Source organism: Cricetulus griseus, chromosome 2 (genome assembly GCF_003668045.3).
Source record: "Cricetulus griseus strain 17A/GY chromosome 2, alternate assembly CriGri-PICRH-1.0, whole genome shotgun sequence".
Classification (NCBI taxonomy): domain Eukaryota; kingdom Metazoa; phylum Chordata; class Mammalia; order Rodentia; family Cricetidae; genus Cricetulus; species Cricetulus griseus.
In genome coordinates this window covers 241,267,051-241,291,159 of record NC_048595.1, presented here as the reverse complement: position 1 = coordinate 241,291,159, position 24,109 = coordinate 241,267,051, and the positions used below count along the sequence as shown (strand labels likewise).

At 37.5% G+C, this 24,109-nt stretch overlaps 1 long non-coding RNA gene across 1 annotated transcript; it reads left to right on the top strand.

The window, feature by feature from the left end:
- Positions 1-10,052: 10,052 nt before the first annotated feature.
- Positions 10,053-23,672, top strand: LOC107977236. Its single transcript, XR_004768410.1, has 4 exons — positions 10,053-10,815; positions 11,290-11,323; positions 16,033-16,191; positions 22,618-23,672. It is a non-coding gene; the product is annotated as an uncharacterized LOC107977236 (long non-coding RNA).
- Positions 23,673-24,109: the final 437 nt, after the last annotated feature.

Below are 24,109 nucleotides of genomic sequence, written 5' to 3'. Positions count from 1 at the left end.
GTTTATGAGAATACTAAATAAGTAAAATATATAGTTTGTTAGAAGCTATTACTTTTGAAAAAGAAAAAAAATCATGTAGAACAGAGGGGGTGGTTTTTATAACCCATGTAGAACTGTAGAAATGATATCAGTATTCAATATAAAAATCTATAGCTCCACCAGTGTCCATATTTATATGCCTTATTCCCACTAATAAATTCTCTCATATATCAGAAAGGGCCTTGCAGATGTGATTAACTTGGCTTTTAGTTGAAGAGATTATTTTGAATTATCCAGGTGGGCTCAATTTAATTACGAATCTTTCAAAAAGAAAGTGGAAGGAAGGATCAGAGGAGTACCTTGGGGCAGGTGTGAGCCACAATCACTGCCTTTGAAGATGGAAAAAGAAGGCTAAGAGCCAAGTGCTATATCAGCTTCAGAAGCAAGTACTTGACCTCATCTAGCAGCACACTACGAAATGATGACCTCAGTCCTACAGGTGGAAGCAGATGAATTTTGTCAGCAACTTGATTGTGCAAGGGAATGATTCTCTTTGGAGAGTACAGCAGAAAACACCTTGATTTTAGTCAGTGAATATGTTAGGATAATGTCTCATCCTCCATAAGTGTCAGATAATAAAATCATGTTGCTAAAACTGGCACTTGAGTATTTTTGCTATGATAGCCAGAGAAACCTAATGTAGAGTCTTTTGTTGTATCTATTTGCTGAAAATTCCTCTTACACTGTGCCTCTATTTTACTCTTAATGCTATGAGCTCAAGAATCTAATTATGTTTTAATGTAGTTTTTTAAGAAGTCTAGGTCTATATCAAAGTAGAAGAACATTATCTTCCCTTTTCTATCTATTATTTGCTATTTTATTGTTAGAATTTGCTTAATACTTTAATTGTAATTGTATATTAATTTATAGACTGATCTAGGGGAAAGCTGCTGGGGGATATCTGACTGAAGTAGAATAGGGCCAGAAATTGCTCTCATTTTCCATTATATTTAATAACTTTTATTGATAGTGTTCATTTGTTTCATAGCACCTGTAAGAAATCAGATAACAACATATTTGATTCTGACCTATATGACCCTGTATTCTGGTCATTGGTCCACCTATTAATATTAACACAAATACTTTAGTACTGAGTTATAGTTTTTATAATTACACTGAGTACTTTTCTGAAAATTTAAGTCATACACCTGTTTTCCTCTTCACAACATTATTCTAATCTATTATCTCTTCTCTTTGTGTTTTTGTGTCAGTTTTATAGTCTATAAATATTTACACAAAAGTTGCTTGCATTTTGACTGAAATTAAATTTAACTTGAAGATAAATTTAAAAAACACAACAGTGAGTAAGTTTATGAATATGATGATATATGCCTGAATTTATTTATTTTGTCATTATTTTTCAAAATTTAATAGCTTGTTATTGTGTAGGCTTTGCATGTTATTCAATACTTTTTCCTAGATATTGATGTTTGAAAAACTGTTGTAAAAAGTGTCTTTGTAAACCTCATACTTTTGTTGATACATAAAAGCAGTTTTTATATTGACCATTTATCAAGTGCCACTGTGAATTGCATTATTTCTATGTTTATATGCGCAGTCATACTGTCTTTGAATGATGGTGGTATGTTTATCTCTTACTTTCCATCCCTATGATCTCAGGCTTTCTGTACTGCTGACTTTGTCTTAGGTCAGAGCATTTTTAACAAAATAGAAAGAAATCATTTTTAAAATTTTCATTTAATTAAAAACAATTTTATTTCACATGACAATCCCAGTTCCCTCTCACTCCTGTCTTCTCTTTTGCTCCCCAGCATGCCCCATCCCACCCCCATCACGCCTGAGGGAGGGTGAGGCCTCCCATTGGGGATCATTAAAGTCTGTCACATCATTTGGGGCTGGACCAAGGCCCTCCTCCATGTGTAGGCTTAGAGTGTATCCCACCATAGGGAATGAGCTCTCAAAGCCCATTTGTGTACTAGGAATAAATACTGGTTCCAATGCCAGGGGTTCTATAGATTGTCCAAGCCTTCCAACTGACACCTATGTTCAGGGGGCCTGGTTTGGGTCTTATACTGGTTCCCCAGCTGTCAGACTGGGGTCCATGAGCTCCACTTTCTGAGGTCAGCTGTTTCTGCGGTCTCCCCAGCATAGTCTTTACCCGTTTACTCATCACTCCTCCATCTCTACAACTGGATTCCAGGAGTTCAGCTCAGTGCTTAGCTGTGGATCTCTGCTTCTGCTTCCATCAGCTACTGGATGAAAACTCTATGATGGCATTTAAGGCAGTCATCAATCTCATTATAAGGAAGGGCATTTGAGGTAGCCTCTAAACTATTGCTTAGATTCTTAGTTGGCGTCATCTTTGTGGTTACCTGGAGATTTTCCTGGTGCCAGGTTCTCCATTAAGCCCATAATGGCTCCTTCTATTAAGGTATCTCTCTCATTGACCACCTTCTCTGTTCTTCCCCTAACTGGACATAGAGCAAAGAAATAATTTCTTTAAATGAAATTTTGAAAATCAATATGCAAGAGATTACCCTAGGCTTCAGAGTTATATTAACTTTATAAAAGAGTTTTAAGAGCATGTAGAGAATTGTTGTTTGAAAAGATTCACTAGTGAGGGCAATTATACCAAAAGACTTGTTCAGAGGTTTTGCTTTTTGATAGTTCTGAATTTCTTGTTTATTTAATGAAATTTTTCCCCAAGGAATTTGTCAATTGTATTTAATATTTCCGTATGTTGACAGAATTGTATGAAGTTTACTCTAATGTTGGTAACTAGTGTGTGAGTGTTTGTTTTTAAAGAAGAAGAGAGCAAGATAAGAGATACAATAATAGAGGGAGACATCATAGGTTTGAAGAGAAATCATGCACTAGGGAAATGTCTGGAGATTTACAAAGATGACACCAAATAATAATCTAAGAAACAGAGGAGAGGCTACCTTAAATGCCCTCCCCTGATAATGAGATTGATGACTAACTTATATGCCATCCTAGAGCCCTTATCCAGCAGCTGATGGAAGTAGAAGCAGACAAACCTTGAACTGAACTGGAATCCAGCAAGTTGCAGAGAAGGAGGACTGATGAGCAAAGGAGCAAAGGAGCCCTGACCAGGCTGGTGAAGCCCACAGAAACAGCTGACCTGAACAAGGGAGAGCTCTTGGTTCTAAGACTGATAGCTGGGAACCAGCATGGGACTGATCCAGACGCCACGAACATGGGTGTCAGTGAGGAGATTTTGGAAATCTATGGGGCCCCTTGTAGTGCATCAGTGCTTATCTCTAGCATAAGAATGGACTTGTGGAGCCCATCCCACATGGAGGGATACTCCCTGAACCTACACACAAGTGGATGGGCCTAAGCCCTATCCGAAAGGATATAACAGACTTTGAAGACCCCATATGGAAGGCCTAACCCTCCCTGGGAAGCAGAAAGGGTATGGAATAGGTAGGGTTTAGTTGGAGGCCAGGGGAGAAGGGAAAGAAGAGGGAACTGGGATTGACATGTAAAATAATCATTCTAATTCAAATAATTTTTTTTTTAAAAAAAGCCAGGCCTTGGTGTCACATGCCTTTAATCCCAGCACTCGGGAGGCAGAGGCAGAGGCAGGTGGATCTCTGTGAGTTCGAGGCCAGCCTGGTCTCCAGAGTGAGTGCCAGGATAGGCTCCAAAGCTACACAGAGAAACCCTGTCTCGAAAAACCAAAAATAAAATAAAATAAAATAAAAAGAACATTTTTTTTTCATTTTACATACCAATCCCAGTTCCCATTCCCTCCCCTCCTCCTACTCCCCTTACCTTCCCCACTCCACCTGTCATCCACTCCTCAGAGAGGGTAAGGCTTCCTATGGGGAGTCACCAAAGTCAGGCAAACCACTTTGAGGCCAGATCAAGGCCTTCCCCCTATATATAGGCTCATCAAGTGTATCTATCCCTAGAAAGAGAATGGGCTCCAAAAGCCATTTCAAGCACTAGGCCACTGCCAGTGGCCCCACAGCCTTCCCAAGCCATATGACTATCATTCACACTAAGAGAGCCTCATTTGGTCATATGTATGTCCCCCCATTGTCAATCTAGACTCAGTGAACTCCCATTAACTGAGGTCATGTTTCTGTGGGCATCCCCCAAATGGTATTGAACCCTTTGCTCATGTAATCGGATTGATGACTACCTTAATTATCATCTTATAACCTTCATCCAGCAACTGATAGAAGCAGATTCGGAGGTAAACAACAAAGCACTGGGCTGAGCTCCTGGAGTCCAGTCGAAGAGAACAAGGAAGTGATAATATGTATAATGCTTTCATTGCCCTGTCTTCTTCAGGCTTCATAACATTCTCTAATCTTTTCCAAATTTAACTTTGATCTTGGCCAATGTTTCTCATGTTGTTTTCTTTTTTATCATTAGAGGTTGAACATATAATAATAACTAGAACAAAACATTTGTGTTTGCAGATTAGCTGTGTGATATGGCAATTGGAAGGGAATCAAGGATAAATCAACAGAGAAAACAGGAAAATAAAACAAACTTTGAAAAACAAAAATGCACTTCTATGTATGTTTTGTGAATATTTAAATTAACTAATAAGCAACATATTAATTTCAGGACCTAGAGTTCAGTGGCAAATGACAGCACACTTCAAGAAATTCTGAAGATGGCATTTTTTTGCACACTTCCATAACTTCATGATAGGGTCAACTTTTTACCAATATATATTAATTTTGAATAGAAAAAATTCCTGCAAAAATATGTGTAACAAACTTTATACGTTTTTGTGTACAAAAACCGGTTGAAAATGATTTAGTTGATTAACTTTATTTCCTGTCATTCCTGATAAATGAAGCATGAATTTCTGGGTACAGATAAATACATCAACTTCTGGCCATCTCTAACAAAACTAGACAAGCATATCAAAGGATGTGTGTTTTGAAAACATAGAAAGACAAGCATATTGATCATATGACAGTAAAAATCCAGAGAAAGGAGGAGCCCAGACCTTCTGCAGCTACATCTGGAGAAATGTGAAGAGCTCCTCTCCTCCAGTAGTGCACATGCACTTGCCCTCGTAAGTTGACCTCACCATCTGCATTTCATATTGCTTAAATGCATGGTTGTAAGCAGGACCACATATGTACACCCAATTGCTATAAGAATTTTTTGTAATATGTATGCAAAAACCTGATTCTTAGAACTTTATACATTTAAAATATTAATAGCAATTTTGTGAGTGGCAGAAATATTTGCTATGTCTTATTTTTCATAACTTCCCATATTGTCTTAATTTTGCCACAAATGTGACTCATACTTTTAATTAATCTTAATACATTTTTCATTACCAAATCTACTCCCAAAGTGGATGTTTTTACCTTCTAAAGACTGTTTTCCTTCGTCACCATATTTATGTATGCTGATTGGTATATTGGAACACGATGCATTCTTTTTTCCTCTGTTTTTGAAATTTCTTTTTTAAATTTTATTAAATAGATTTTTCTCATATTACAATTTCCCTCCCTCTACTTCCAGTTCTTCCCACCACCCCTCCCATGTGGATCAAGTCCCTTACTGTCTCTTATTAGAAAACAGAATTCTTTTTTTTTAATTTTGCAAAGAAATTATTCTATCACTTCAGTGAGGACTATTTTGCTTTGATTCCAAAGCAACTCTGTTTTTCTATTTCTTTACTTTTTATTTCATTTTACATAGCAACAACAGTTCTCCTGCCCTTGCCTCCTCCCAATATCCTCACCTCCCCCATATCCCTCTTCCAGTCCTCTCCTCCTCACAGGTAAGGGCTCCCATGATGAGTCAACATAGCTAGGCACTAGGTTGGGGCAGGGCCAAGCCCCTCCCATGCATTAAGACTGAGCATGGCATCCCAACAAGATAGCTCATGTACCAGAATTATTTTGTGGTCCTACTGCCACTGAGTATGGCATTCCATGCATAGGAATGGGCTCCAACAAACTAGTTCATGTATCAGATTTGTATCCTGGTCCTACTACCAGGGGCCCATCAGATAGTCCAAGTTTCTCTCACATATGGAGGTCCTAGTTCAGTCTTCTAGAGTCACACAGTTGTAGATCTAGAGTTCAAGAGTTTCCAAGAGCTTGGTTCAGCTGTCCCTGTGGATTTATCCATCATGATCTTGACCACCCTTTCTCATATATTCCTGCCTTCCTCTCTTTGACTGGATTCCCAGAGCTTGATCTGGTTCTTGGTTGTGGATCTCTATATCTGGTTTCACCAATTACTGCATGAGGGCTCTATGAAGATAGTTGGTGTATTCATCAATCTGGTTACAGGGTAGGCCAGTTCAGGCATCCTCTCTACTATTGTTGGGAGTTGTAACTGGGGTCCTCCATGTGGATTCATGAGAGTTACCCTAGGACAAGGTTTCTCCCTAAGCCCACAGTGGCTCTCTCTATTAAGATACCTCTTTTATTGTTCTTTCATGGCACCCTTCCACCAACAATTTAATTAAATGTAACTGAATCCACGTACTGGAAACTTCATTTAGTGACAAGAGATGTCCAAATTGGACTGTCTCTTTCCCAGATATAAATCTGGACATAATGAACACATGGTTTTTGGTAAAGAAGACAGAAATACACACTGAAAAGGACAGTATCTTCAACAAATGCTGCTGATCAAACTGGACTGCTACCTATAGAAAACCCCAAATAGATTCAGCTTTACATGGATCCAGGATCTCAGCATCACCATGTTCTTTGCTACTCAATATTTAATTACTACTAAAATATTGAGAAGTTATAACTCTTATTATTTGGCAGTAGTAAATTTTATTATCCAAAAAATAAAGAAAAATAAATGTGTGCAATCTGTATTCAATGTAGTATATTAATATTATTAATGGTTAAATAATATGCTACTTTTAATTTTTTAAAATTCTTTCCAACTTTAATTCCAAGTGTCTAAGAGTTTTCAATGGAAAGCAGGTCACCATCTCTGGAGAGATGGGTTATATGTTCATTTTAGGGTCTTAACACAGAATGTTGGTTGTAAAAATGACAAAAATTACAGTTTGCTGAGTGTCTTCTGTTTTTATAGATTTGAATTTGGCATTTTATGATGCTATTAATTCAATGCTAGGATCCAAAAGTAATTTAATTTAAATGATTTAAATTCTTTCAATAGCATTAAAGATCTTGAACAAGGAATTTTGTTCACATATGCTTTATTGCATGATCATAGATATAACACTTAATTTACTATATAGTGTTTTATACTCTTAAGTCAATTAGAATTCAAAATTCTAACTATGTAAAAATATTAATAAAACCACAGGACGAACATTAGTGTTGCATAAGGTTCAACCCACGGAGCATGACTATGTGTGTAACTTCTCTATATCTCCTAGAGAAAAGAAGCAATAGCGCTCTTTAGGCAGACTTGGGATTATCAAGACTTTTTTTCAGGGTGGCAGCCTGAGACTCTAGGGTCAGAAGATAGCATTTTGAGGAAATATACCCAAAGATACTTTTTTTGTTGTTGTCCTTTTTGTCCTTCCCAGAGGTATTCTCCCCAGTGTTTTTGTTGGCGCCTGGCACTGTCCGTGGTTCCCATCCCTTAAAACGTGGAGTTTCCTTGTGCTCTTACCTTTCATCTGTTGCTTCACAGTGTCAGTCTCAAAGCTCTGGCTAGAGTGATGGACAGACTCAAAATAACACAGTTGTCAGCTTGATCTTGAGGACACAATACCAAGTCTTTCAAGCCCAGAAGCCATTCTTACTGTTTGCCTTAAAATCTTCACACAGTATTTCTTTTCTTTTTTTGTTGGCCATTTTTAAAAATTGAACATACAACCCAGTGAGACTTTTGTCACAATTTGTCAGAGCTTTTTCACCCAAGCATACACTAAAACCTTCAACAGTCCCTTTAGGAACATTGAATCTTCCACTGTAAAGATGTCTTTGCTTAACGATCTTCAGAGACAATTTCTTAACTATGAGAAACAGTTTCTTTTGTTAATTTATTGGCAGAAAAACTCATTCACATTCTTTGCTGTCCTCTCTGTCTTCCCTCTTAATTTTCTACTTCCCTCTTATTTCATGTAATCAAATATTTAATTATCCTTACATTCAAATCATTCATTAACGAATATCTATTAGATTACTTGTTAATATTAATTCATTCTTTCCTGGGTTAAATTAATTTTGTGCTCTCATTTACCCCCTTTTGGTTAGAGGTATCAGATTAGGATGATGTCAATCTTGGTACAAGAAATTCCTAGGAATAAGATTGATCATAACTTGGGAATGAATCATGGCGTCAGACATGTATACTGAAAACCAACAGTAATTCACCTTAGGGAACATTTGGAAATTGTTGATGTTGATGTACAAAGGGTTAGGTGAATTACAGTGTCTCTAAATACTTACCTTAAAGCTCAGACCAAAGGACTCTCTCTGTTGAAAATGCTCTCCTAAATTGATTCATTGCTCTAACAATATTCTTAGGGAATGTTTTCTTTTGCCTTTATATTTTTCCTCTTGCACATAAGTTGCAACTTAATTCTTTACTCTTTGCCTGACGCACATAACTGCAATGTGCTCAAGAGGACAAGTGTGTCCTGTTAACCTCAGCAACTTTGATGTGTGTTGCATGTTAGATGTCCAATACAGGTTTATAGAGAGAATGGAAAAATAGATGATTAATTTTTACAATGCCAGCACCGAGCTTCTGACTGAAGTCATTCTCATTTGCTTCAGTAAAGGATTGCTCCAGGTCCTCCTCTGCTACCAGTCTGAAACATCATCACAACAGAGTTCTCAACAGGGAAAATTTAAGTATGTTTTAAATATGAACTGTAAGAGAATCTGTTCATCTGCTTGTTCATTTTACAACATATGCCAGATCAAGTGCAAGAATATGGTGAAGAGAAAGCCCTGACATCTGCTTTTCAGGAAAGCATCACTTGAATGCCAACCAGGGAGACTGGTGCCTTAGAGACCCACAAAGGGCAGAGTTTTCTGCATCTTGTTACAGGTGACAATGGATGCTAGGTCCTTTATAAGTGCTAAGGAACACATGTCAATAGTTGGGCCCCAAATACAGGCAGTACTTCTACACAGGAGACCTTCTAATATGTCTTATCAGACTGTGATGGAATGTAGTTCTGTGTTTGAGTTTTTGAGAGAAATAAACCTTTAAGAGATAAATAGATAAATAATTATCCAGACATAGATCTAATATGGTGAATTTTGACTATATTATTATAGAAGTTGAGTGTGCCACAATCCAAGAGAAAGGTATAGAAAAACAGGGACTGGCATGATTATAGGCAAGACTGATGACTCCATTCAAGGGAGCCAGCTGAGAAGGTGCCTTTCCAGCGTGGGATTGGCTGACTTTCTAGTTCAGAGAGGAAAGGGGGAAGATTAAGTCTGCAAATAATTTTTCCTTTGCATTTTGTCTTTTTCTGGCTCTCAACGGATTGCATCTTGTCTATTCACATGAAAGATGGATTAATTTTATTGAGTCTACTGATTCTAGTGCTAATATTGTGGGGAATCTTCATGCAGACACCTCAAAACTGTGTTTAACCAGATATATCAGCATCTCCTGATCTAGTCAAGTCACATACTTTGACCTTAATGGTTTATGTTTCAATTGTTAGTTGCCATGGGGAGGGCTAGGAAAGTTTCTGAGAGTTAATTCAGATTTGGTAGTTCAGAGAAGGGTCACCTCTACCTCCGCCTCCCTATGGATTGAAATAGAGCACACATTCTTTCCTCCACACAACAAAGCTTCTTGAAAGGCAGCATTACTCCTCGGTTTGTACCTGTTGGGTATGTTTTAAGATGCCTAACCCATAGAGGTATTCTTTAAAAAATCTTTGTGTTCTGAAGAAAATATGAAGGATGTATGTGGTATGAGAAACCAGTAATTACCACAGAGAGTGGGAACATGGAAAAAGGATTTCTGACTAGAATTTTTACAAAAGAACACATAAAGCAATTTGAAGCTTTCTAAGAAAGACCTAGGGAAGCCTCTGAACTTCCAAACAGTTTCATTGCTTAAAATATCTTTTATGAGGTATAGTCATGGACATGAATATTTTTAACAACTTAAAGTAATTTACATGACAGTCCTAATTAAATGGTTGTGAAGTTTAAATCACAAGAAAAATATTCTAAAGAAATGAGAGATATTAAGTAAGAATCACATGTGAAAAGAGCTGACCAATATGTGAGGAATTCATAAACAAAGACAAAACTTAACTCAGCGCTTGTGGATTTCCAGAAACAGGATGAAGAAAGCAATTTCATTTGTTACAATGTCCCAAAATTCAAAGATGCAGGCTAGGATTGTGTGGGATAGTAAAGGAAATCCCACATCCATGTGATAACTGAAGGTGTGAAACCCTGAAGATGATACTTACGATGATTCTCCTAAATGCATGATCCATGTCAGGGGTCAAGAGGGTCACTGTGATGTTGGTTGCTGTCCCTTACCCATAATTCATAGGTTCAGCACAAATCAGGCTACCTCCTAGATAACCGTAGTTCATATCTCTAGTATTTGTTTTGTGACTTAGAGGTGATAATCCTTTTTTGAAATTCAAACCTACAAGTTATGACCAGATAAAATCAATATCATACATGTTTTAGCCACCCTTGTGAACCAAATGAACAACTGTTGGTCTTTGGGCATGGATTTGTGACTTGGATATGCAGAAGGAAAACACAATGAAGCACAGATCTGAATTTATTTTTGGAATCCTGTTCTTGGCTTCTAGATACAACTCTGAATCCTATGAGGAATGAAGGGAATTATAACTTTAAACTGAGCGAGGTAAATTCCTTTTTTCACTAAGAACTCATTCTTTTTATTTTTTTTAACCACTTTTGTTTTTGGTGAAATGAGTCAAGTTTATATTCATTGGCAAGTACCTGGAGAGCAGGTTTTATGTCAGTCAGTGCCAAGAAGAAGGTTTTACCAATCAGCTAACACAGGCATGTTCTCATGAAGAGTGAGGTTACCAGAGAAGACTCTACTCAGACTGAATTCAACTCCAAATTCGAACTAAGTAACTATAACCTGTCTGTACTAGGGTTCTGTCTTATTTCAACTGGAAGTTGGGTTTAATATTCACATTGGGGAGTTTCAGGACCACAAGATGAAAAATCCTTATGAGTGAAATTCAAACTATTAATGGGGAAAACATTTTCCTCTGTTTATTTTCTTAGAACAATTTGTGGAATGTTCTGTTGATGCATGATCTTGAAAGTCAGTAACATGTATGTATTGTCTTTTCATATCTCATAGGTATCGATTGAATTCTCGTCACAGAACACACTCAGTAAGAATCCCTGATGCTTTTACAAGAAGAACTTTCTAGAAAAGCTTGCACTGATATTGTAATAGTTCTTTTGTGTTAAGAAACAGGGTGGCCTTGATCTTTCTTATAAAAGGGCACCAAGTATCTTCCTTGGCTGAGGCATCTGAGTTTCTTACCCTGTTGCATTAAGACCATACTTTCAATGGTTTTTCTTGGACATCCAGAGGCCAGTGTACCTTCTCTTTATGTTAGGGAGGACAACTGATCCTTTACTGTAAGTAGATGCCTCTCTTTTATGTTCCTTTGAGGGAAGAGGCTGTTCTAAGTATGTAGGGCAGACACTATTTAGAAAGTGTGTCTATCAACATTTGGCCAAAGGATACTTCTCCTTTACTTACAAGTCTACTTATTGTGTGCACTTTGGACATAATGAATACTTGCCTCTGGCGAAAATAAAACGGCAAGAAATTTTTTTTTTAGGAGAATGTAAAAGTTAATAAAGAATCAAGGCAGAGAAATGCTTGCTGAAGCCACCACTCATCTGTACTCTCCAAGACTGGGGGTCTGGAACTTTTGATATATTTTTTCTGGGCCTTCAGGCTTCATTGCTCCAGAGCTGAATGCCTAAGCATCCTTCCAGTAGGCAAATGATAGAAAAGATCAGTACATCCTCATGAACTTTTTCTCATGGCTCAGCTTGGGTGAAGATTATCTAAAAGTGACATTATTTTTTACAACTAATGCATACAAAGAGTTTCTAATCTACAAATACATTCTTATGCAGAATGCTGACTCGAATCTGAAATAGCAACAACATATATTTAGGGACATTTCCCCTGCTATGAGGCAAACCTCATTATGATGCAATCACTTTAAACGAGAGTGCATATGGGTTATTAAGTATCAAACTGTGTGTGTTTATTGCTCATTACTATATTTAGAGGTTTAAATGGCTTTACTGCTTCAAGAGGTAGTTGTAAGCTTTCAAATATTTAAAATTGAAACAAATAAAACATTCATTTATTCCAAGTTCATTATTTTGAACATTATTTAGACAGGAACAAAACATTTTTTATGTACAACTTTCCATCAACGAAGAGAAATTCAGGTATGGAATTTAGGAAAGACATTTTCTAAATTAGAGTTATCAGTGGGAAGAAAGGCATTGTGGGGTAAAATGCTGAAGCTCTTATCTGGATCGTTCAGGCTTTTGAGGAAGCATTGAGTGGGTTTGGGGGGTTGTGACTGCACGATTGATAAAATCTGGAGCCTTCGGGATAAATAACTAGGCTGCTTTCCTCTCCAGACATCAGCGTCTAATGCTGGAGGGCAACAGGTCCTTTGGTCACAATTCTTAATAACGCATTTCAAAGTCAAATTCACAGAAGGTGAATATGAGACTAATAGCTTGCCACAAATCAGTTGTAATTATTTGAATTTAGTTAAAGATTGAGAACTGTACCAAAAATATGGTAAAACTCTAATAGTAAGTTGGAACACATTGAAAATCTTTAGGAGACAGTTTAGCTTGAATAATTTTGTTTTTTAAAAATCAAAGAGTAAAACAGCATTCAGAACCCCTGAATGTGTATGTCAGTTAGGAGACCTGGGCTGTCTATGGGGTCTCTGGTAGTGGAACAGTATTTACCCCTAGTGAACAAATGAACATTGGGAGCCCATTCCCCTTAGAGGGATATTCTCTCATCCTAGACACACAGGAGAGGGCTTAGTCCCTGCCCCCAAATGATTTGACAGACTTTGATAATCCCCCATGGAAGGCCTCACCCTTTCTAAGGAGCAGAGGAGGGATGGGATGAGGATCAGTGGGGGTGGGCATGGGAGGATAGGAGAGAGAGGGAACTGGGATTGATCTCTAAAATAAGATTGTTTCTAATTTAAATAAAAACTTAAAAATAGAAATCAAACCATAGAATAAATAAATAGTGGTTGTCACTGTAAGATATTTAAAGTTATGGTTTTAAAAGTGCTGTGACAGGTTTCTTATACACCTGGAAATAATCATTGCTGATGATCAAGTTTCTCCTTTGGAACTGTGCTTTGTATAGGTACTTTTTTATTAAAATTAGAAATAATATTCATTTACAAGTCAATCCCAGTTCCCTCACCCTCCCCTCTTATCCCTGCCCACCACTAATCCCTATCTCATCCCCTTTTTGCTCCCTAGGGAGGGTGAGGCCTTCCATGGGGATCTTCAAAGTCTGTCATATCATTTGGAGCAGGGCCTAGAACCTCCCCCATGTGTCTAGGCTGAGAGAGTATCCCTCTATTTGGAATGGGTTCCAAAAGTCAAGTAATGTACTAGGGATAAATACTGGCCCACTACCAGAGGCCCCAATTTAACCAGACCTCTAAACTGACTTCTTTCTTCAGGGGGTCTGGAACAGTGCTATGCTGGTTTCCCAGCTATCAGTCTGGGGTCCATGAACTCCTCCTTGTTCAGGTCAGCTGTTTCTGTGAGTTTCTCCAGCCTGGTCTTGACCCATTTGCTCATCACTCCTCTCTCTCCTCAACTGGGTTCCAGGGTCCAGCTCACTGTTTAGTGTGGGTGTCTGCTTCTGCTTCTGCTTCCATCAGCTACTGGATGAAGGCTCTAAGATGGCATATGAGGTAGTCATTAATCTCATTATCAGAGAAGGGTTTTTAAGGCAGCCCCTCAACTATGGCTTAGATTGTTAGTTGGGGTCAACATTGTAGACATTTGGATATTTCCCTAGTGCCTGATTTCTCTTGAAACCTATTAGGCTTCCTCTATTATGGTATCTCTTTTCTTCCTCTCCTCTATTCTTCCCCTGACTTGATCTTCCTGTTCTCTCTTGTCCTCCTCTCCCTTACTCTTTCCCCTTCTCTTTCTTCTAACTCCTTCCCTCCCACCATGCTCCCAATTAGCTTAGGAGTTCTTGTCTCTTTTCCCTTCTGCGGGGGGGGGGTGTCTCTCTTAGGGTCCTCCTTGTTTCCTAGCTTCTCTGATGGTGTGGATTGTAGGCTGCTAGTTTTTGCTCTAGGTCTAAAATCCATATATGAGTGAGTGCATATCATTTTTGTCTTTCTGTGACTGGGTTACCTCTAGTTCCATCCATTTGCCTGTGAATTTCAAGATTCCATTTTTTTCTGCTGTGTAGTACTCCACTGTGTAAATGTACCACATTTTCTACATCCTTTCTTCAGTAGAGGGGCATCTAGGTTGCTTCCAGTTTCTGGCTATTACAAATAATGCTACTATGAACATAGTTGAACAGATGTCCTTGTTGTATGAATGTTAATCTTTTGGATATATGCCTAAGAGTGGAATTGCTGGATCTTGTGGTAGACTGATTCCCATTTTCCTGAGGAACCACCATACTGATTTCCAAGGTGGCTGTATGAGTTTGTACTTCCACCAGCAGTGGAGGACTGAACTTCTTTCTCCACATCCTCTCCAGCATAAACCGTCATTGGTGTTTTTGATTTTAGCCATTCTGACAGGAGTAAGATGGTATCTCAGAGTTGTTTTGATTTGTATTTCCCTTATGTCTAAGGATTTTGAGCACTTTGTTAAGTGTCTTTCAGCCATTTTTGATTCCTTTATTGGGAATTATCTATTTAGGTCTGTACCCCACTTTTTAATTGGATTACTTGGTATTTCAGTGACTAGCTTCTTGAGTTCTTTGTGTATTTTGGAAATCAGCCCTCTGTCAGTATATGTACTTTCACATGAGATGCCTCAGACAATGAGAGACATAATTTTGAACAATGAAAATATGGATTGTGAACCTCTAATTTCCATACTACATTTAAGTAGTCTTTGCCAATCCCCTTATCTATATTTTTAAGACCGAATCCATAGCAATCATGACTGATGCTCTATGGAGGAAGCTCTGTCCCTCTTCTGGCAGGGATCAGGCACTTTATGGAACCTGCTCTGTAAGCACTGCTTACAGCATGTTGTCCCTTTAATCACCCTTTACAGTGTGGTAGCTTTGCAGAGTAGGCTGTGTTGAGTAGAATCATGCATTGGTGAGTAGTTTGATACACTGAAGGTTGTAGTTTAGCTGTTGTTGCTGTTTGTTTTCAGATACTAGAGAGTATACTACTTAGGATGTCTACCATGTGAGACAAGTGTTCTGACATTGAGCTACATCCCCATTCCTTGGTAATTAAGTTTGAATCTTCCCCATAAGTTCACATTAAGGGCAAATTACTTCAGATAGTCTAACTGATAAGTGCACACTTTCTTGATAGTCTTTTCAAGTATTTGTAAGAATAAATCCATTTAACAATGTTAATAGTTGGATGCACTCCTTTTTGAAAAGTGAAATGTAGCAAATGTTTGTTTACTCAATCTTATTTCTTTGTGCATTTTTTTCTTACAATAAGAAGCTTTAGATAATATAGTTGTTTCTGAGAGCACCATTTCCTGACATCCACAACCTTCACCAGTGTCAGAGTTTTGAATATATAAATCTCTGTAGGGAGATTAATATTTGGCTTTTGTAAGACTCTATGTGTAAAATCCATTGAGAATAATTTTTTTCTCACTTTGTATCTAGTTAACAGCTTATCTGTTCATTTTTACTGTATCTCATTCAGTGTTTTTTTTTTTAAACATAATTCTATTGTAAGCCAGGACCTAAGCAAGTTCGTTTTATGAAGGATCTAACATGACCTCTGTTATTAAAACATGACCTCCTCCTTTTATTGAAAAATTACTAAATTATTATCCTTTAAAATAGGTTGTTTCAGAAACAATGAAAGATAGATTCAGTCTTCAAAAGGAAAGTGTTATGCTAAGGAAGATTAAAATGTAAAGAAACTACTATACTACAAAGCAAGATTTAAGAAAAGTCACATTTTAAATAATGGGCAAGGAGCAGTTTACTCAAAAGATCATGGTAAGTACATTGGTAATGATAGTGTAAACCTTAAGTTTTTTCTGAAATTATATTGTGTTTGTGTTTAACATTTGTGTGAATATCTGTTGCATATGAATGAACATGAGCAAGTCTTTTCAAGTTCCTATCATTTTAAACAAGGTAGTCTACTTTCAACACTTTATAAATAGTTGTAATTTTAGGATACAAACATACATAACATAATTAGGAGAACTAAAAGTCAATATGTAAAATTACATTATTTAAAAAAAAACAGGAATAATGTAAAATTCTTTGGTTGTGAAATTCAATTAATATTTTATTAATTACATGAAGAAAGCCAGAGGTATTTTAACCAAACCACATAGGACAAAGAGAAAATTTGGGAAATAATGAAAAATGTTACAACTGAATAATAGTAACCACAAAAGCAAAATTAGCAAGAAAATATGTCTAGCTGCTCCAGAGAAAATTGTATGGATGATGTAAAGCACATAGTACTGTGGTCTACACATCTTAGACAAGTGAAATTTAAATTCACAAAGAAACAAGAGGAAATAAAGAAAGTAATTGCATTCAATAAGTACAACAACATGTCTTAAATATCTAGAAACAAATTTAATAAAAGACATGAGTGATGATTACAGGAAACAAATAATTGATGAACACATTGATGAGGAAACAAAATGAAAAATTGAAAGATATCCCATGTTTATGGATTAGAATAATCCATACTGCTAAAATATCCCTACCACTTAACAGTGCAGAGATCCAATGCAGTCCTATTAAAACATCAATGGCAGTCTCTTCAGAACTGGAAAAATAATACTGGAACCTATTTAGAATCATAAAAAACAATCCTTAGAGCTATTTAGCAAAAAGAACAAAGTATGAAATTCTACAACATGTGACCTCTCAGATTCTAACAAAGTCTTTAGATCACAATGATGTTAATATATATGTGGTCATACAGACATCTAAACGAAGTACACCCACAACCAAATATCTAAGTCTTCTCCAACTGACTGATTTTTGACATTGTTGGGATGAAGGACAGACTTGCAATAAATGATGACAGGAATATCAGATCACACATAGAGGAGTTACTGTTGACTTCTATTCCTCACTGGTTACAAAAATTAATTAATGCCAGGGGTGTAGCTTGGTGATAGAGCACATGGTTAACATGCAGTAAGTCCTGAGTTCAATCCTCAGCATTGCCCAAACTAAAACAAAATAAAACTCAGAAAGGATTAAGTACTTAAATATATGGCCTGCAATTATGAAAGGACTGAAAAACTTGAGGAAAATCCTTCAGGACTCTACAATATACTATGATTTTTAGAATGAGATTCCTAAAGCACAGGAAGAAAGGAAACATAAACACATAAGAGAATGCAAACCTGAAAAACTTTTTGCAAAAGAAAGGATACTACTAGTCAATAGGCAACTAGAGAATTAGAGAAACTACTTGGAAATGATGTGTTTATTAAATGATGGGAATCCAGAATATTCAAGGAGATCCAAAATATAGTTTAATAATGGAATGATCAAGTTAAAAATTAGAACAATCTGAAAAGGAAAATCTCTACATACGCGCACACACACACACACACACACACACACAGAGAGAGAGGGGGGGGGTCCCCAGAGACCTGCTGGCAGCCCAAACAATCCAGCAGCTTCTGCCCCACACCTGCCAGGAGAGGTAAGCTCCAGGCTTTCTTTTGCCCCGCCCCCTGTTGGAGTTCCTTGCCTGGAGCACTTCCTTCCCACCAAGTCTCCAGAGAGCTGGGGGCAGCCTTGCACCCACCAGGAGAGCTACAGTCATTGGAAACTTGGGCCCACACCCTCCAGAAGAGGCTCCATGTGCATGCACTGGAAGAAGAGATATGAAGACAACAGTATAAGAACACATTCAAAAACACAAAGAGTAACATGACACCACCTGAGTCTAGGGGTTTTATAGCAGTGAGACCTGAAAAATCCCAATCAGATGAAGCAGAAGAAAATGACTTTGAAAACAAAAAAATGGAAGAAATGGAGGAAAAGACAAACCAAAAAATTTAAGAAATAAACACATCTCTTAAAGAAAGCAAGGAAAGCCAAGAAAAAAAATCAAACAGGTGAAGAAAACAATTCAAACAGTTCAAGATTTGAGAACTGAAATAGAGGCAATAAAGAAAACACAAACTGAGGGAATGATGGAAATAAGAAATCAGTGTAAATGATCAGGAACTACAGATGCAAGCATAACCAACAGAATACAAGAAACAGAAAAGAGAATCTCAGGAGCTGAAGACACACTAGAGGAAATAGATTCATCGACCAAAGAAAATTCTAAGTCAAACAAATCCTTAACACAAAATATCCAGGAAATATGGGATATTATGAAAAGACCAAACCTAAGAATAATAGGTGCAGAAGAAGGCAAAGAAGCCCACCTTAAAGGCTCAGAAAACTTATTTAGGAAATCATAGAAGAAACCTTTCCCAACCTAAAGAAGGATATGCCTATAAAAGTACAAGAAGTTTACAGAACACCAAGTAGCCTGGACCAAAACAAAAAGTCCCCCTCACCACCTAATAATAAAAACACCAAACATACAGAATAAAGAAATAATATTAAGAGCTGCAAAGGAAAAAGACCAAGTAACATATAAAGGCAGACCTATCAGAATTATACCTGACTTCTCAATCAAAACTGTAAAAGTCAGAAGGTCCTGGATAAATGTTATACAAACAATAAGAGAGACCATGGATGCCATCCCAGACTACAATACCCAGCACAGCTTTTAATCATGATAAATGGAAAAAAAACAAGATATTCTACAAAGAAACAGATTCAAACCATACATATCCAAAAATCCAGACCTACAGAAAGTACTGGAAGTAAAAACTCCAACCCAAGGAATTTAGGTACACTCACAAAAACATAAGCAGTAGATTATTCCACATTACCCAAAGCCAAAAAGAAGAAAGAAAGAAAGAAAAGAAAAGAAAAGAAAAGAAAAGAAAAAAAGGGGAAACCACACACAATATCACCAATGCAACCTATCAACAACTAACAAAAATCAACAATCAATGGTCATTATATCCCTTAATATCAATATCCTTAATTCGCCTATAAAATGACACAGGCTAACAGAATGCATATGAAGACAGAATCCATTCTTATGCTTCATACAAGAAATACACCTCAACTTCAAAGACAGACATTACCTCAGAGTAAGAGTTGGGAAAATATTTTCCAATCAAATGGACCTAAGAATCTGTCTGGGATAGATATCCTAATATCTAACAAACTAGACTTCAAACTAAAAATAACCAAAAGAGATGAAGAAAGGCATTTCATATTCTTCACAGGAAAATCCATCAAGATGAAGTCTCAATTCTGAACATCTATGCCCAAATGCAAAGGCACGCACATTCACCACAGAAACATTACTAAAACTTAAATCCCACATAAAACCTCACACACTTATACTGGGACACTTCAACACCCCACTTCCCCCACTGCAGACAGAAACTTAACAAAGAAATAAAGGAACTAACAGAAGGTATGACTCAATTGGGTTTAATAGACATCTATAGAACATTACCTTCTTCTCAACACCACATGTAACTTTCACAAAAATCGTCCACATACTTGGCAACAAAGCAAATCTCAACAGATACCAAAATACTGGAATACACCCTGTATCTTATCAGATCACCATGCTTTATAGTTAGGATTCAACAACACAAATTGCAGAAACCCTACAAACTCACAGAAATTAAACAATTTGCAGTTGCATCACTCCTGGGTCAAGGAGGAAATAAAGAAAGAAATTAAAGACTCCCTAGTATTCAATGAAAATGAAGGCACAACATACCCAAACTTATGGGGTACTTTGAAAGCAGTGCTAAGAGGAAATTTCATAGCACTAAGTGACCATATGAAGAAACTGGAGAATAGGCACATTAGAGAATTAACAGCACAACTGAAAGCTCTAGGACAAGAAGAGACAAATTCTCCTAGCAGGAGTAGATGCCAGGAAATAATCAAATGAAATCAATGAAGTAGAAACAAAGAAAACAATACAAAGAATCAATGAAGCACAGAGTTGGTTCTTTGAGAAAACCAACAAGATAGACAAACCTTTTTCCAAACTAACCAAAATGCAGAGAAAGAATATCCAAATTAACAAAATCAGAAATGAGATGTAGCTCCACCTGCTGGTAGGATTGCCCATCTTTGTGCATGAACATGTAAATTACTATAGGAGGGCCCCTCTCTGGGTCATGGGTATGTGAACCAATGTTGGCCTGTAGGGTTTAGTGAGTTCCTAAGATCCCCCTTCTCTGTGTTAGACTAGGGAAAGGCAAGTTTTCTGCAGTAGGGGGAGAATGAACAAATTTCCTTTCTCCACTTTTCCCCAGGGTCCATGAGTGATTAATTCACATGTAGCATCTAAAAAATTTATATCATAGAAATTGATAGTAGAATTAGTTACCAGAGGCTAGGAGCAGTGGCAGGAAGGAGAGGGAAAGGTTGGTAGGTGATTATTCAATTATGTAAGATCTAGAGTACATTTATGTAAAGTTGTGATTATAGGTCAGTTATATACTTCAGAAAGCTTGAAAAGAGCATTTTGATAGTTTTTTTAAACCAAAAATTAATAAATGATATAGTGTAATGTTCAATTTTATTTAATCATCACATATTTACATGATCAAAACATTGTATATTGTCCCCTCTAGTGTGTAGAATTCATAAGATTTTACATATCATTTATGAATTAAATTTAATAACAATAAAATCTGAGGAGAAAATTATGTCTCATTCATTAGAATGCATAAGTCTAAATATATGGATATTATCAACTCTAGGCAGGGATCTATAATATTCAGAGATCCTATATTGTTGGTACAAAAGCAAATGAATTTAATAACCATTTTATAAAACAATATGAAATTCTATTATAAATTTAAAGATATATTGTAGACAGAGTTTTCTGTCCCACCCAGTCCCACAGCTGTTTAGTACCAAATAAACACACAGAGGCTAATATTAATTATAATATTATGATATTATAATTATATATATTCATAAATATATATAATTATAATATCATAATATTATGTTTGGTGGCTCAGGCTTGTTATTGGGTAGCTCTGTCTTTATTATTAACCCATTTCTATTAATCTATGTATCTCCCTATGGTCTTGGCTTACTGGAGAATGCCCAGTGTCCTATCTTCCTGGTAGCCACATGGGGTCTCTCTGGTGACTGCTTCTCTGCCTTTCTTCTTCCCAGAATTCTCCTAGTCTGGTAGCTGTACCTATACTTTCTGCCTGGCTAGTGGCCATTCAGCATTTATTCATCAACCAATAAGAGAAACATATATTCCCAGCATACAGAAGGACATTCCCCATCAATATATCTACCCCATGTCCTTCCTCTTTTCTAGATATTTACCAAATGTGAATTACACATATGAAACAGAAAGATTTATATGTGAATGCTAATAAAGTGAAAAAAATCTTAAAGCTTTCAACTGTTGAATGGATAAATAAACAAGGGCCAGTGTTGTCTAGCTGTATTCTCTGAATTGAAATGTTCCCTCCAGAGAGACCTTACACTTTTCTCTTTCTATTGTTGAGCATCAAGACCCTATGCGACAGTAAAGGGCACTTAATTTTAGAATCTTGTGTGTCTCTAGAACACGACTCTGGCTCTAATACTGGTCTTACCTCCATTGTGACATCAAAATACTTGTTTTCTTCACTGTGCTGCTTTGTATTCTAAGGATCATGGAATCTCACAGAAAAGGTGGAAGGAGGAATATGAGGACCAGGGGAAGGGGTGGAGAGGTATGCAGTCATTTCATTGAACTAAATCAATCTTTTCTGGGTGGGGGGGTTCCTTAAGACTCAAGCTTATTTAAGACTTAGCACTTATATAACAAGGTATCTACATTTTGAGATTCAAGAAGTTAAATTACATGTGCATGTGTATATGTGCGTCTCTTTCTCTCACTGTGTGTGCGTGTGTGTGTTATTAAGGAAGCTCCTAAAATTTATAAGACTCTGAAAACTCCTCCTCATTATTATGTAAGCAGTAACAATTGCTGGAGTGTGGAGACGCTTCAGCTAGCAGAGCTGCCTACATTTTGTAGTGAGCTGTAGCAATGCATGTGTTGTCAGGCACAACTTCGACTGAAGGGGGCTTTATGCCTTTGAGCCATTCATGCTTGTGGTGGTGCAAATGATAAATGTCCCTCATAGGTTCCCACCATGATAAGACTCTTATTATTGATCTGGAACTGTAAGCCCAAATAAACTTTTTCATAAATTCCCTTGGTCATGGCATTTCATCACAGCACCACAAAAGTGACTGACACAGAAACTGGCGTCCGAAAACAGAATATTGCTGTGATGAATCTGACCTTGCCATCTTTTGCAGGAATGTAGAAAACTTGGGAATGCTGACCTACAAAGCCCGAAGAGTGCTGTAAACAGAGCTTTAATGGCTGTTCAGGTACAAACTTGCAAGAGAAGTGTTCTGAATGCAGTGTGGACTGTGGAGGTCCAGCTCAAGAGGTTTTAGAAAGGAACAATATGAACAACTGGGCTCGAGGCATTTCATGTATAGTTTGGAAAATAATCTGGCTGCATTCTTCCCTTGTACTAAGATCATGCCTGAGACTAAATTAAATTCTAATGGACTGGTTTCCTTGGAAAAGGTAGTCTAAAGATAGCATCATGCTGAATTTATGGTGTGGTTGTTCGTCATAAGAGTTATTCATATCTACAATGCAAATGAGCAAGGAGGGCAGAACGAAATAAAAAACCTACAACCTGGAGACAAAAAAGGACAGGAATTTTGATTTTTTCAGCCCAGACATGTGCTGAAAGAGATGCTATGATAGTTAGGATGACTGCCATTGAGAAGTAGCATTTTCTGACTGGAATAAGGAGAAAGTGCTCTCAGGGAAAGACCCTATTCGGTTTAGCTTCCCAAAAAGAACCTAAAGATTTCTGCTGACCAAAAGCGTGAATGCAAGGGTACATTTCAAGCTGGCAGCCGTCTTTGTCATGTGGTCCATTTGGTGCTGCCTTCAGAGGCGTGGAGGGTGTACAAATGAAAATATCATAGAGTCTCCCTCTGAGGTTTCAGGTTATGTCAGGGGAGTCTCTAAATGAAGGCACCAAGAGGCATTCCTGAAGCATTAAGAGTCTAGTTTAGGTTGCATTCAGAAGACGTTGGAGATGCCAGTGTCATGTGACTTCTACCAAGGAGATCTGCGCACAGGGAGTGAGAACAGGCAGATGTACACTGCAGGCAGCAGAGCTGTAAAGGCAGAGCCATCTAAGAACTCTAAGAGCACCAGAAAAGCAGGCACAGAACTACAGAATTTGTTTTTTGTCCTGCTGGAGTTTTGGGTATTTCTCTGAACCAGTATTTCCTCACTATAATCCTTTTCCTGAGTTTTTGAATAGTAATGTGTATGCTGTACCATCCCGTGTTGTGAAGGGACCAGCCCCCCATTTCGGCAGCCATAACAGCCGGACACGTGCTTTTCTGACCTTGCCTTAGTCACTAGAGGTTAGGTGCCTGTCTCGTGACAAGGAACCAATCAGAATTTAACTGGTGGCGCTATGTTTTACGGCTCTGGGTGTACTTTATGGACAAGCGCACAGCAATGACATGCAGAGCATAGCAACCACTCTGGGAGGGCCTATGGGCCATAACAACCAGTTGACCAATCAACACAGGGCAAGCCCTCCAAGCCTGGAGGCACAACAATCGTGAGCCTGTGCATACCCCTTGACACTCCTCTTACGCTGTCCTATAAGATCTCTATGTAGATGCTTCGCAGTGTCTTTGCTAGCCACCCGCCATGGTGGGTGGGTGAAAGACCCGAGCTAACATGGGGTTAGCTTGTTAAACAACA